This window comes from Pelodiscus sinensis, chromosome 1 (genome assembly GCF_049634645.1).
Source record: "Pelodiscus sinensis isolate JC-2024 chromosome 1, ASM4963464v1, whole genome shotgun sequence".
Classification (NCBI taxonomy): domain Eukaryota; kingdom Metazoa; phylum Chordata; order Testudines; family Trionychidae; genus Pelodiscus; species Pelodiscus sinensis.
In genome coordinates, this window is record NC_134711.1 from 113,633,812 (window position 1) to 113,649,033 (window position 15,222).

General features: G+C 40.4%; 1 long non-coding RNA gene across 1 annotated transcript in view; it reads left to right on the top strand.

Moving 5' to 3' along the window:
• Nucleotides 1-15,222, top strand: part of LOC142826627 (uncharacterized) — an 83,053-nt gene that overhangs the window by 67,266 nt on the left and 565 nt on the right. The gene's annotated exons all lie outside the window — the stretch shown is intronic.

The following is a 15,222-nucleotide window of genomic DNA, read 5'->3' on the forward strand; positions in this document are numbered from 1 at the left end:
TTCCCCATCCCTGCAGAGTTTCTTTATAGCATGTGTTTATCTAGACAAAACTCATTTGTGTAGCAGCTTCTACACCCCATGAAATGCCTCCCACGAATCAGTGGAAATTCTGTTTGTAAAGTAGTGCTGATTGGGGGATGCTTTTTATTCCTGTATAATGTGGGGGTTTTTACATAACCAAACGACATTTATTTAATCAGAAGTTTATTTGACAAAATCAAAGTAATTTAATCAGAAGGTTTTTTAATAGATGTTTAGATGTTTTTTCTTGTAAAAAAAAAAGAGGAAATCTTGTCTGAAAATTGACATTTTTTCAACTACAGGCAGTCCCCGGGTTACATGGATCCGACTTATATCAGATCCCTACTTACAAACGGGGTGAGGCAACCCTGCACTAGTTGCTTCCCCCCAGCAGACCAGGGAGACGCGAAGCTAGCGCCCCCCCCACCCAGCAGACCAGGGAGACGCGGAGTGGCTTTTCTCAGCAAACACCTCAGCTTGAGAATAAAGGACTGAGGGAAGTGAGGTGTGGGAGAATAGAACTGAGCTCTGGAGAAATGTTTGGCTAGAGTTTCCCCTATAATATGTACCAGTTCCAACTTACATACAAATTCAACTTAAGAACAAACCTACAGTCCCTATCTTGTACGTAACCCGGGGACTGCCTGTACTTGAAAATCAAAATGTTTTCAGTTTTTTGGCAAAAATTCCCACAATTTCTTCAAAAATAGACATTTCTCTCAAACATCCTGTTTGATGAAACAACCCTTTGAATGAACCAAATATAACCAGTACTAATGTATACTGTATGAATGCATGCCCTGTTACATTAGACATACATCATCTAACAACTTTTAATATTTAAAGAGTATATATACACAAATTACCTGAAATATTTACTGCAAGGCTACGTCTACACTGCAGGCTTCTTGTGCAAGAACTGTTTTGCGCAAGAGCTTCTGCACAGAAATTCTTGCTCAAGACCATGTCCACACTGCCGTGTTCTTTTGCGCAAGAGCATCCATGGCAGCGTGGACACTCTCTTGAGCAAGAAAGCTCTAACGGCCATTTTAGCCATAGGGTTTTCTTGCTCAAGAAACCCCTGTTGCCCATCCATACTGCCTTCTTGCACAAGAGCTCTTGCGCAAGAGGGCTTATTCTTCATGGGGAGAGGAATAACTCTTGCGCAAGAAGCCCTCTTTTCCAATGCTTTACTGTAAATTTACTTGCGCAAGAACTCACATGCAGTGTAGAGGCTTCACAAGTTTTTGCACAAGAACAACCGTTCTTGAGCAAGAAGCCTGCAGTATAGACATAGCCCAAAGGTTTCTACAGATCCCAGCTTTAGGTTCGCTGAAAACTGCTTTAACACAGTGTTCCTTTAAGAGTCTATCCGAAAGCTATAAAATGAAAAAATCTAGCCCATATAAAACTGCCTCTCTACCCATAACTCATTCTGTTGTGCCAAAGTATGAGCAGAATTTTCAGAACAGTGTGTGATCCTGCATAACATATGTGTTGCACGATATCTAAGCACAACAGGTGGTTTTTACAGCTGATGGCAAGAAGAAAAGAAAAGCAGAGCAGAAGCTGTCAGTTTCTGTGTTTTATTCAGGAAAATTTCATTGCGGATATCAAACGATTTGCTGCTTAGATGATGTCTTCCCTTTTTTAATTTCTAGTTTCATGACTATAGGGCTGCCCACCAGAATGAGAAAGCAGAATACTATCGGCAGTTGATTTCTGTGGCCCAGAATTAACAAGGTTTTAAGTGATCATAGTCATTTTAAATGTGGCTTGATCAAAATACTGCTTTTTAATTTTCAGTCTGAAAACTGAGACTGAACTCATCTGGCATGTCTTTGAAAGAAGCAAACTGGGAAAAAAGCCAGTATTTTCTGTTCTAACAGCAGAAATGGGACTAATTAGTGTAATAATGGCACTAGTTCTGTTGTGCTAATAAGATCTCCTTCACACTAGTAATATCACAGGACAAGAGCAAAAAATCTTAGAGCCTGCCTGTCTTATGCAAAATATATTGAGACTTTAGAATGAATATGTATCCTCACTTTCCTATTTAAGTGCTCTCTGACTTTTAATCTCTCTAGTTCTAGGTAGATAGGTATATATTATTAGACATAATTCTTTTGTTGGGTCAGAGGCACAGCTGATGAAAAAGGGTTTCAAAGATGACTTTAGGTATTTGTATGCCCCTGTCATGAGCCTAGGCTCACTTTACCTACTGCATGAATTAGTGAAGGTTGAAGGCTACTTAAACTTGTATTGGCAACGCATGATCCCAAGAGGCTTTTATGACAGCCAAGACACAGGGGCTGTGTCTAGACTGGCAAGTTTTTCCGCAAAAGCAGCTGCGGAATTGGCCGCTTGAATTTCCGCAAGAACACTGACTTCCTACTGTCTGAAATCAGTGCTTCTTGCGGAAATACTATGCTGCTCCCATTCGGGCAAAAGTCCTTTTGCGCAAAGCTTTTGCGCAAAAGGGCCAGTGTAGACAGCTCAGATTTGTTTTCCGCAAAAAAGCCCCGCGAAAATGGAAAAAGCCCCGATGGCAAAAACTTTTTCGTTAAAAGCATTTGCGGAAAATCATGCCAGTCTAGACGTAGCCAGGGGCTTTCCCCACAGCCTCTGACAGCCATAAGGGTGCCATGTTGAAAAACGTATTACATTATATTTTTGTCTTTTAGCCAGTGTCTAGTGATTGTATTTTTACCTCATACCCACACTACTTAGTTTCCTTATTGCGCTCTTCTAAGGGACTTGGTCAAAAGTTTCCTGAAGTACAAATAAATTATGTCAACATCTTCTTTAACCACTGTTCTTCTGACCAATGCATATGAGTCGAGTAGATTTGAGAGACATGGATTTCTTTAACAGAGGCATTGCTGGTGTGTCTTTATATTCTGTTCTTTTAGGTGCTTTTTAACTGTCCCTCTCTCATAATCATTACAGCCAGATTACATGGTACTGAAATAGGGCTCTCTGGTATGTTATTCCCAGATATTTCCCAAGTACTATTTTTTAGATCTTGGGAATTTACATCATTGGTCCCCAGTCCTACAAAGACTTGTACGCATGCTTAACTTTATATACGTTACAAAGATTGAAATCACTGGGACCACTTAGATAGGGCTATAAGGCATTTTTATGCCCCTTTCCCTGAACCTAGACACACACAATCTCCAGTATGCATTGGAGCAGCCTATAGATTGGCACTAGCAGTCAATGGTCCTGACAGAGCTTCTATGGCAATCAGGAGGGGATATAAGTCTCTGTAGGATCATGACTTCCATTTGGGTTCTGGTACAATATTTGTGAGATTATACAAAATTAGTTTACTGACCTGACCTAACCTAACCTAAATTGCATAAATTGTATACTTGTCCAAGCTCCCCCTCCAAATGCCATCAGTGCTTTTATGACTTCATGGTTTCTTTCTAGAAATACTACTAATGCTAGAAATAATTTAAATGTGCCTTGACTACCAATATGTGCTCCATAATGCATTTTAGTGCATGTCTTCTGCGGAAGTTGCCGTCTCATTGACGATGCATAGTCCCTCCTGTATTGACATTAGCCTGCTTTTTATTAATTTAATTTTATTCACTTTTCAGGATGACAGATCTAAGGCCTTGTCCACACCTAAAAATTAGACTGATCTATCTTTACCATTCTGGACTGTGAAAAATGTTTCACCCCATGCGATGTAGTTAGGTTGACCTAGCCCCCATTATAGGCAGCTATCTTGACAGAATAATTCTTCTGTTGACCTAGCCACCACCTCTTGGAGAGGCAGGCTAACTACATCAAAGGAAATCCCCCTTTCTTAACCTCTGATGATTGGACAAGAAACAATGGGCTTAAATTGCAGCAAGGGGGGTTTAGGTTGGACATTCGGAAAAACTTTAAAACACAGTGCTCTGAGGGGAGCTTCTGAGGAGGTCCCCATGCTCCTAGTAATGCCTCATAGAAGAGGTCCCATCCTGCCACCTCCTCTTCAACTGGGGAGGAAGGTCATGAGCAGGGGTGGAACCACAGAATCACCACGACATGGCATGGCTAGGGCCCTGGGTTGCCTGAATCCATCCCTCAACTGAAAACTGGAAAGTTAATGGAGTTACAGCAGAGATGAATTTAGCTTGAGATGATTATAAACATACTTTCCCACTGCATGCTGTAGCATACAGCTAAAATATTTGTGTAATGAATTTTGAAAGGATTACATGCCTATAAAACAAGATGTCAATGATACAGAACTTTCATTTGTGCTGTGGTTCAGGGCCATGGCTATTGTTGCTACAGGTTATTTGTTATATACAAGAATATGAATTGCATTGATGTACTCTTCATATCTCAAAAAATAGATTGGTTTACACATTTATTATTCTCTGTATGCAGTATTAGGACATACCAATTCTCTTCAACATTTACAGAGTATTTGCTCAATAGACACTTAGCTGTAGAGGTTATTGAAAACACTGTGTAACATAAATCAGACAGGAAGAGAAGCATGATGGCTTAGGAACAAAATTTAGAGAAGAGTTATATCTTATGCTTACACAACGGGTGCAGGACAGATAGCAGCAGTACCGTAGGGTTTCCCCTTGGTGTTTCTGAGGCCTAATTAGGAAAGACTTCTTTAGAAGTGGACTGTAGTTTAATCTTTGGGCCATGGGCAGGTCACCACATCTTCCTGGTTGAGTTTTCCCCTCTGTATAAAGGGGCTGATAATACATATTCATTTTCCTTATAGGTGTGTTGTGAGACTTAATTAGTCAACACAGTGCTTTGAGAATGTAAAGTGCTATTCAAATGCATTTTTACAGAATTTATATATTCTGTAGTGGTATATTTTCTAGCAATTTCTCTAGGCCAGTTTTTAATGTGAACCCTTCCTTACTTCCCCCGGAACACCATTCCAGCCTAATCAACCATGAAGTTTCTCCTGTTGTTGTTGATTTTTTTCTTTTTCATCTCAAATTTTCTTCTCTTCATTCTTATCCTATTATTTTGGCATAGCTCTGCTATGGTTAAGGTCAAGACCAGCTGTTCTGTTAACTGTTGGGTTTGAATGTTGTAAGTGCTCTACAGTTAATCAAATTGCTTTAAATTAGATGCGGAAGTGGAAGTACATTTGGTGAACCAGTTTGGGATCATTTGACCAAGGGGTACCAGAGATACAGCCTCAGAACAAAACAAACCAACATTTCATTATGTTCACAAATTCCAGTAACTTTGAAGTTTGAAATCCACCTTGAGCAGAAATCTGAGAATGAGCTGTAAACATTAGAATGTTTTCCTATGTTTTATTTTGGAGAAATGTAATCTGAGTATGGGAGAGCACTCGGAAAGCACTGAAACTATTTTTTTAAAGAAAATAAATTTCATATGTTAATTCTAACAGGAAAGGAAGGGTGATTAAACGTACAAGAATAGGTGTTCATAGGGGAAGAGGGGCTTTGCAGCAGAGAATGAAGTTGTTATGAGGAGGGAGATAAAGGAAAATGGGTGATAGAAAAGAGAGGCAGGGGGATGAGAGGAGGGGATTATGGGACCTATGAGGGGAGAATATGTGAAGGGTTAAAAAACCATCAGGGATAGCAAAGACTGTTGTGTGGTGGCTTTCAGTACTGAATTCTCTCCTTCTCTGTGTGTGCTGGAATCTACGGGAGCCCTTCCCTTCTGCAGGGATCTGAGCCCCTTTCCCTGCCTGATGTGTGTTTAGGGATCTGAGGGGCCTTGCTTTTCTTCATGTATGTAAGCCCCTCTCTCTGCCTTTCCCTGTGAGCTGGCATCTGAGTTGTGAGGAATGAAATGATCAGAAACATAAACATCAAAAATCTGGAAGGAGTTAGATACACACCATGTTTGTGTGGGGAAGTGGCCCTGTTTGGACTTGGTGACCCTGGGACATTGCTGGGGAAGCCTGACTGAAGCTGGGGGAGGAATCTGAGCTGGAATGGTGAATGAGGAGTGCAGCTCAGTGTGCAGATTAGACTGTATAATCAAGGTAGCACTCAGTCCTCTGGTAAGCTACTGCTTCTGATGTCTGTGCTGCAGCATAGGACAGGAGGCAGCAAGGAGTAATTTATCCAGTGTTAATGGCTTATACAGCACCATCTAATGGGTTACTGGGATGGAAACAGGAGGGGGGAGTTGGCAATGTTAGCAAGGAGCTGCATGTTTTGGGGAATGGTGGGGCTGTGGATGGAGAAGGAAAGACAAACACCAATCTTCTCTTCCATATTTAAAGTTACTTAACAACCATGTAATAAAACTGTGGACAATTTTTTTCCCCACTGGTAATGTTCACAAGTGTCGTATTCCATTAGATGAGTCGGTTCAGTATTTGAATGTCGAGCAAGTTCAGGTAGTGCTTGTCCATTACAGTGAAAAGGCTGAGTGGGACAACGTGTGTCATGGGCATTGCTCAAAGAAGGCAGAGTTAAGGTTATGTAGGCGTTTACTTTAACTCTGTTTCTCCTGGTTTTCAAATATTTGAATTTTGCTGAATTTGACATTCGAGACAGGCACAAGCTGTCACTGGGCAACTTTAACTTGCGTTAACAAAGATTTGTTTTTGTTTTTGTTTTTTTTTTGCCCTTTAATATCATGTTTTTAAGTTAGCTAGCATAAGAAGGAAATAGTAGCTACCAAAGGGCAAGGGAAGGGAACACTCAAGTGGATCAGCACACTCCAGAAGAGGTCCCAGGAGAACAACTAGAAGACAGCTGTGGTGAACAGAATATAAAGTTCTAACACATTTCCCATTGCATACTTCTAAACTTGCCCAACATCATCTATATAATTAGTTCCACCAGAGTGAATGAGACATCCTGCTTGTTCAAAGAGTGGCATTGAACTAGAGAGATCTGAGAGCACATTTTTCAGTCTTTATTGTTATTTTTTTAACAAATAATTAATAGGCCAGGAAATAAAATTAAAAGGTGTTGTGTGAGACTATAGTTGAAACAGCCATAAATTCTAAAAGGCCCACTGCTGGGGATGTCATCTGAAAGATACTAATTATTTCAAGCTGATTCATCCTCCACCATCCAATATAAATGTTTAGCTTTAACAGTACAAGCTTTTGAAGATGTTATTTCTTATGGATTTGCTTTTCTTATATTGTTCTCTAACAAAGCAGGAAAAGGAAATTGAGAAGCTGTTAAATTTTGATGTATATTTTTCTGAGCCACAGCAATCTGAATATGTAGATTTGTTTTGGAAACCATTACTTCATTTTAACAAGATTTGTTAAATTTGCGCTATTGAAGGGATGACCTCAAAAACAGTCAGTTGGCTCCTGATGTATTTTAGCTTCAACATAAGCACAATTTCCATTGAAATCTATAAGAATTGAGCGTACTTTAGATAGGAGTTGAACGGGCAAACAAATCTGGACTGAGCAGAGTTTTTTGCTTGTAGATGGGTAGACACATGGTGAGAGAAAAGTTTTTCAGCACTTCTTTCTTTAGCCATGCCAAAAAATGCAAAATAGCGAGAAAGCAAGATTTCAAGCTTGGGGGGAGGGGGAATAGTTTAGGACTGGCTCTTGATCTTAACTTTATTGAACTTATCTCTGAATTCAGATATGTTCTTCAATTCCTTGATGTGCATGTGCAGTACAGGCAGTCCCCGGGTTACGTACAAGATAGGGACTGTAGGTTTGTTCTTAAGTTGAATTTGTATGTAAGTCGGAACTGGTACATATTGTAGGGGAAACTCTAGCCAAACATTTCTCCAGAGCTCAGTTTTATTGTCCCACACCTCACTTCCCTCAGTCCTTTATTCTCAAGCTGAGGTGTCTGCTGAGAAAAGCCGCTCCGCGTCTCCCTGGTCTGCTGGGGGGCGCGCTAGCTTTGCATCTCCCTGGTCTGCTGGGGGGAAGCAGCTAGTGTGGGGCTGCCTCACCCCGTTTGTAAGTAGGGATCCGATGTAAGTTGGATCCATGTAACCCGGGGACTGCCTGTACTCATGTCGTTTTCAGTGTGAACGGTATATATAGAGAGAAACAGGCTTGCTTATATGCTCAGTGTTTGAGCTGTACAACTAGTCCCTGTTCTTAGTCACACCAAAACATTAGCTCTGGACACACTCAGTGGAAGGTCAGTTCCGTATGTGGTGGGCTTGTGCCAATTTGTAGAATAATTGCATATGATACTTTTACAGATGGTAATGTTCTATATGTAAAATTCTCCACATATTATTCTTGTATTTAAAAATTCCTGATAAGGGGTTTGTAGGCCTATTTCAGAGTTCTTCACCATTGACCCTAAATAATTATGTCACAACTAGGAGTTCTCTGAGACCGTTAGAGATCTTTGAGAAACTGACTACAAAGATATTCACCAGCAGTTACAGAAATGATAATCTATTTAGGCACCATGAATTACACAGTGAACCAGATCTGGAAACAAATCTTGAATCAAAGTTTCTTCCTGCCTCAAAGCAAGTCCTTCTTTCTCAAATACTCTCTGCAATCCCTCAGCAGATATATTAGTTGTACTTCAACATTGCGATATAAAATGGGCAATAGCCACCTCCAATCATCAGCTGCAATAAAATAAAATAAAATAAAATAAAATAAAATTAAATTAAATTAAATTAAATTAAATTAAATCATAGCTTAACAATACAGGTGATTAGAAATGTTTTAAAGTGTGACTTTTCCATGTGGAAATGAGTGTTTATCTATGTGTCGTGCTTAGTACCTCAATGGAATATATAGGACAGTGTGGGAACTGCTGTTGGTAATTGAGTAGGTGATTGAACTGCTCTCTGAACTGGTATTGAATTCAATCTGAGCGCCGTTCACAGCAGAGATGTTTACATTTACACAATGAGAAAAGTAATCCTTATTTACAGATGGCAATTGGTTTTGCAAAGTTTGTCAACCATATCAGGATCATAGGATGAAAGGTGTTTTATTATATTAACATTTATATTCACATTCATGAAGTGCGTAAATGAGCCCATCCAGGTTGATAATTTTAGTGGGTTTTCCAGCTGTGGTTTTCAAAGGAGCCTAAAGGAAGTTGAAGAACTAGGAGTTGCACACCTAACTCCCTTCAACACCTTTGAAAATCCCAGTCTCCAATGAGTAGGCTGCATTTATTTAGTGCTTGCATGGTAGTTAACTGAAGTGCTGAGTTCTGTAGGTCCTCCTGTGATAGCGGGAGCTAATGAAGCTGCTCTGTTTTAAAGAGCTTCTTAATCTATGTTAATACAGTGCAGATTATTATGGAAGCAATAATAATCACAGAGAAATTGATAATGACTAGAAATCAATCTCTGGCTTGTTAATTATAAAGCTTTTACTATAAAAAGAAATCATTTAGCAACCGCAATTAACCAGTTAGGAAGAATTTTTATTAGAAACTTCATTTAATGGTTCTTGCAGGGTTTTTTTAATGTAGTGGCTGGAACATAGTTATATTTTTACTGTAAATCCCTTTTATATTTTGACAGTTAGAAACCAGAACCAAGTAAAGATTAACTGTTCTGAAACTTTCTGATTCAGATTTCTGACTAATGTTAAAATATTTTAATTTTGGTGCACAACAGCATGCTAAATCACAGGGGATGTTACACATTCTCCTCTGATTGCTAGAGGCTATCTAACAGCAGAGGGGAAGTGTTTTCCCTCTTGTGAGATCAGGCCTCTTTGTGGCTCATCAGCCACTGACAGACAATGGCTTACTTAGTGGTGCTCAGAGGCAAGAAGTCACTGTCACGCTGCCTCGTATGTCAGACAGCCAGAACACATCCAGGTCATGCACCTCAGACTGCTGGTGTACTCTATCATAAGATTTCACCAAGCCAGTAACAAATATGTGCTTCCAATATACTATACTAGTTACTGTGAAGCCGCAGAGTCCCCTCTAGCCTTTCATGCATCACCCAGACAATCCAGACTTCTGTGAGAAATGATTATTAAAACCAGAAATCACATACATTAGGTTCTTCCAGCTTCAGAGAGCCAGTCACTCCCCCCAGGTCAGAGCATACATTAATCAGGGCTACTCAACTTTGGAAGTCCAGGGGGCCACAACTTAAGTGTGGTTGCATATACATGCAAATATATATGCAAATAGCTTCTTTCACGCTGATGGGCACGAATACAAAGATTAAGGCAAGACTACACAACACGCAGGCACCATTTCAGTCAGTTCTACTGATATTAATAAAATGCAATATTTACTCAATTTCCACCCATATGACAGCACTTTTAATGAGCCATGACAGTCCAGGAATTTATCTACTAAAACATGTATCAACAGAAGACCCTTCTTTTGACTACTTTTTTGTTTATATGTCACAACAGTCCAGGAATTTAACTACTAAAACACATATCAACCCAAACTGCGCTGTAAACCTAAACTGCACTGCGGGCCGCTAACAAACGGGCTGCAGGCCTCATGTGGCCCATGGGCCACATGTTGAGTAGCCGTGCATTAGATCTTATCTCAAAACCACCTTGGTAGTCAATCTTTTAGTAAACTAAAACTAAAGGTTTATCAATATAAAACAAAGGAGAACAGCATTCTGAAAAGGTTTAAATGAATCATATACGTTAAGTTGATTTCAGAGCCTGGAGACTGGATTATCATCTATGAAATGCAAGAAACCTACCCAGTCACAACCACAAGGGAACTCCGAAACCCCCTTTTTCAATAGCCACTTATAATCTCCTACTTCGAAGTAGGAATAAGAGCCTCCGGAAAAGGGCACTTTTTCCGGAGGATCGGGGCCAGTCTAGACGCTCTTTTCCGGCTTTTTTAAAAGCCGGAAAAAAGCGGCGGACATTTTTATTTAAATGCCGCGGGGGATATTTAAATCCCCCGCGGATTCCCTACGACGACTCGTGAAATTTACATGCCCCTTCCGGAAGAGGGGCCAGTGTAGACGTAGCCACGCATGGTGAGTTTTGCATGTTGGTGGGCAGACAGCTGCTGTATCTTCAACAGTTTTGATCTGTTATTGTTTAAATTGTGAAAGTGGGAACCCTGCAGTATCGTTAGCTGGACGCATGAACTTTTAACAATACAGGCAGTCCCCGAGTTACGCAGATCCGACTTATGTCGGATCCGCAATTACGAACGGGGTTTTTCTCACCCCGGAGGATGGGAGCGTCGGGACGCCCAGATGCGCCGCGGTCCGCGTCTCCCAGGTCAGCAGGGAGACGGTGGGGCTTTGCTCCACGTCTCCCAGGTCAGCAGACCAGGGAGACGGAGCAAAGCCGTGGAGGATTTGGGCGGTCCCACCAGCCCCGTCTCCCTGGTCTGCTGGGGGGGGTGCAGCTAGTGCCCCCCCCCCCAGCAGGCCAGGCTTTTCTTGCCTACCCCTGGGGTAGAGCAGCGGGGGGCTGCCAGGTTGGTCCTGCAGCGCTGCTCCGGTCCAACCCGGCAGCACCCCAGCTGCTCTGCCCCAGGCGTCCTGATTCAGCCGCTGCTGGTCAGTTTCAGCAGCGGCTGAATCAGGACGCCTGGGGCAGAGCAGGTGGGGTGCTGCTGGGTTGCTCCAGTAGCGCCAAGTTGCTCTGCCCCAGGCTTCCTGGAATCAGCCGCTGATCAGTTTCAGCAGCAGCTGACTTGGGGACGCCTGGGTTTCTTAAGTTGAATCTGTTTGTAAGTCAGAACTGGCGTCCAGATTCAGCCGCGGTTGAAACTAATCAGTTTCAGCAGCGGCTGACGCCAGTTCCGACTTACATACAGATTCAACTTAAGAACAAACCTACAGTCCCTATCTTGTACGTAACCCTGGGACTGCCTGTAGATATCCCAGTGTCTTGTGATGATAATGCAAATCTTTAGAGCCACATGTCAGCCTCCAGCAGATTACATTATTTTTCTGGCCACTGGCAAATCCACAAATAGTATTTGACAGACCAGTCAAATACTCAGAATTCCCATTTCCACTGGTGGATCGTTATCTATAGATCAGGATAATAGCAGAGATATTCAACCAGCTAGCTTCCAATAAGTCTCTCTGGTGTGTCCCAAATATTGGGGTACTCAGTCCATTGTTCAGTTTCCCTTTTGTTAGAAATCACGGGGAAGAGATGTTCAGTAGCAAAGAGGCAAGGAGGTGATGTCACCCTCTCAGATTTATACTCCCAGTTTGTGTGCAAGGACAAATACTTGCTCAGACATGGAGCTATGTGTCATGTGTTCTACATGCTAGGCTAAGCCACTGGGCCTTTGTTAAACATATGCTCTCTAAGCATCCTTGAAAGGGCTCTACTGGAAGAGTTGATTCTCCTTAATGATCCCTCACCATGTGGCTGGTTGTTCCTGTTGTAAATCTATCTTGTAGGTGCTGCAAAGAAACACAACTTGCTTAGAAACAAACATACAGTAAAATTTCATAACTTCGTAAACAATGGTGATACACATTTCAACAGGGTAACAATACTTCTCAGAATTTACTGTTTCCAATGACAATTTACCCATGTAGGATCAGCAGAATGCCTCCACCTATCTCTCCCCCTCCCCTCTTAATCTGGTTAACTGGTTAAATGTAGTCTTTAATACTACATTTAACCAGTTAACTGCTTAAACTGGATTTTACATCCCTAATTGAAGCCATATAAAAGGCCAACATGGGAACTAAAACTGCTAAATTGCACGTTATTCTAATTATTTTGGATTAGAGATGTACAATGGGCACAATGTTTGAATCTTTATTTAAATTTGGAGCTGAACTTGTATGTTGAATATGAGGTTTTGGGGTTTCCAAATGGGTCAATGAGGACTTCCAAAGAGATGAGAACTAATTGGAGAATTTGTATATATAACTGAACTTTCCCATAGACCAGAGGTGAGCTATTCAGATTCAAGGTTTTTGGACTGCAGAACTCGTCAGAAGGAAGTGGACTATATTGTACCATACATTTTGCTGAGCTGGCTCAAGATTTTATTGGTGGCACACCCTCAAAATTCACAAAGTCCTTGGTCTAGCTACAAAGTTTCAGTGGGACCTAATTAGAATCTCTACTCCTCTCTGCATTCCAATGTGCCTGAAGGCTCTTCCTTCCTGGTGTCACCAGAGCAACTTCAGTGCTGTGTCTGCAAAATCAGAAGGCCACGTTTGAAAGGCTGGAGTGCAGGCACAATTGGATTCTGCCTTGAACTCCTGGTCCAGCTCTGCTACATATGTAACCTCAAATCTAGATCTCAGTTTCTATTTTAAAACCTTTGAACTTTTTGGCTTTTGAAAATCTGCTGAATTTTGCAGTTTAGGTCCTTGTCTAATTTCAAGTTTTAGTAATTCTGTGAAAATATCTATGCTACAGATGTTTAAATTAAACTGGGAAAAAATGGACTGGGATTATTCTCCTCCAGGACTGCATGCTTAATAGGAGAAGGTCAGAGTTGTATAACAGCACCTAGACAAAGAAGAATCCATAATCTTAAGCAAGAGCTCAATTAATAAAAAATCATGTGCAATTTATTTAGGATATCCACATGCTTTATGACTCATTAAATCTTTGGAGCAGTTACTCACTTTTATTTATCCCAGGGATCTGTGTAAGGAATTGGTGTAAGTGTCAGAATTTAGTTTTCTGATAAAGAAATGGGAGAGAGAATTTGAGATTCCTACAGAAAAAGAAATTGAAATATGTGTATAGGAGTCTGAGTTAAGAAAGCTAAAGCTAATTCTAACTGGGTTCTTGTTTATCTGTAGGAGCTAAGTGAAATGTTTTCAGTTGAAACAGGAAATTATATTAAACATGCTTAGGATTCATTTACAACATGAAATTCACACCAGGTCTGGAAAAAGGCTTATGAACTGTTCAAGTAAATCTAGGCCCACATTGTTTATAATTATTAATTATTTAATTTAGCTAGAAAAAACTAAGTCACAAAATAATGCAATGAACAAAATATTTAAATAAATACAACAATTATTACTGATGTCAAAACAGAGGCATACAAGCTAATATAATACGCTTCAGTGGTGCTATGTAAGGATTGTATTATTGCATCCATATTTCAATGTGTTTCCCCTGGTTAAAATGCATTTCTGAATACAAAGATATTCTGAAAGTAAATATTTTTGAATTAGTAGATGAATTTAATCTTTCAGGAATCATTAAGAAATGCATATTAATGTGCCTATTTAGTAGGAAAATATTCAATATTAAGAAAATGGAAATGTATCATTTGATTCAAAATGGCTGAAAGAATGAAAAACAAATTTACTGAGTCCACTCTTTGAGCTAAGATGAGGTAAATGGTGGTTTTGTGACACATTTTGGGTGCATCTATACAGCAGGGCTCAACTCTAAATAAGGTACACAAATTGAGCTACGTCAGTTGCATAGCTTATTGCAAAATAGCTTATTTTCAAATGATCTGAGGAAGTGCGTCTGGCCCACGAAAGCTCATCAGCTAATAAACCATCTTGTTAGTCTTTAAAGTGCTACATCGTCCTGTATTTTGTTTTAGCTACACCAGACTAACACGGCTACATTTCTATCACTATTTATACCAGGTGAGAAATCTGGTCCTTTCAGCTTTCAGCTACCCTGCCCTCAGAATAATATAAAATCCACATATATCAATAGGTTCAAATCATTACCCTCAGCCTATTACAAGAGCCTGAATGTTCTAGAAGTCAATAGGACACTAATATCATTACTTAGCTATCACCTTGATAAGTCCCTGAGATAGATAAATAATATAGTTAAAGAAATGCTAAGAAAAAGTCTCAAAAGATTAGAGATATCTGTTAAGATAAACATCCAATAGTTCAGTGTAGTATAAAAAATACTAGAACCTCTTTTTTACAAATCTAGGATGCAGTCTTATAGGAATTAGGGATGTGAAGGGTTAACTGGTAAGCCTCATCCTTACCACCCACTGTGTTAAGGTTAACCAGTGGCACTGGAGCAGCTGCCTACCTGCCGTGGGAAGTGGACTGCTCCAGCCTCGTATGGTCCCACTGCGGACATAGCCCCTAACTGCAGTGGGCCTGGGCCCTGGGCGGGCAGGGGCTGCTCTGACGGGTATGTCTGCCAACCAAATGAGATTTTAGAAATAGCTTTCTTCCTGTTATTTCACTGAATAAAATTTGTCCCTCATGATCAAAAAAACAAAGTGAAAACAAGCCAGTAAAGATTATAGTTCTAATTACCCTCTCATTTACAACACATCTATGTCATAATAACTGCAGAGGAGTTACTCGTGATTTACACTT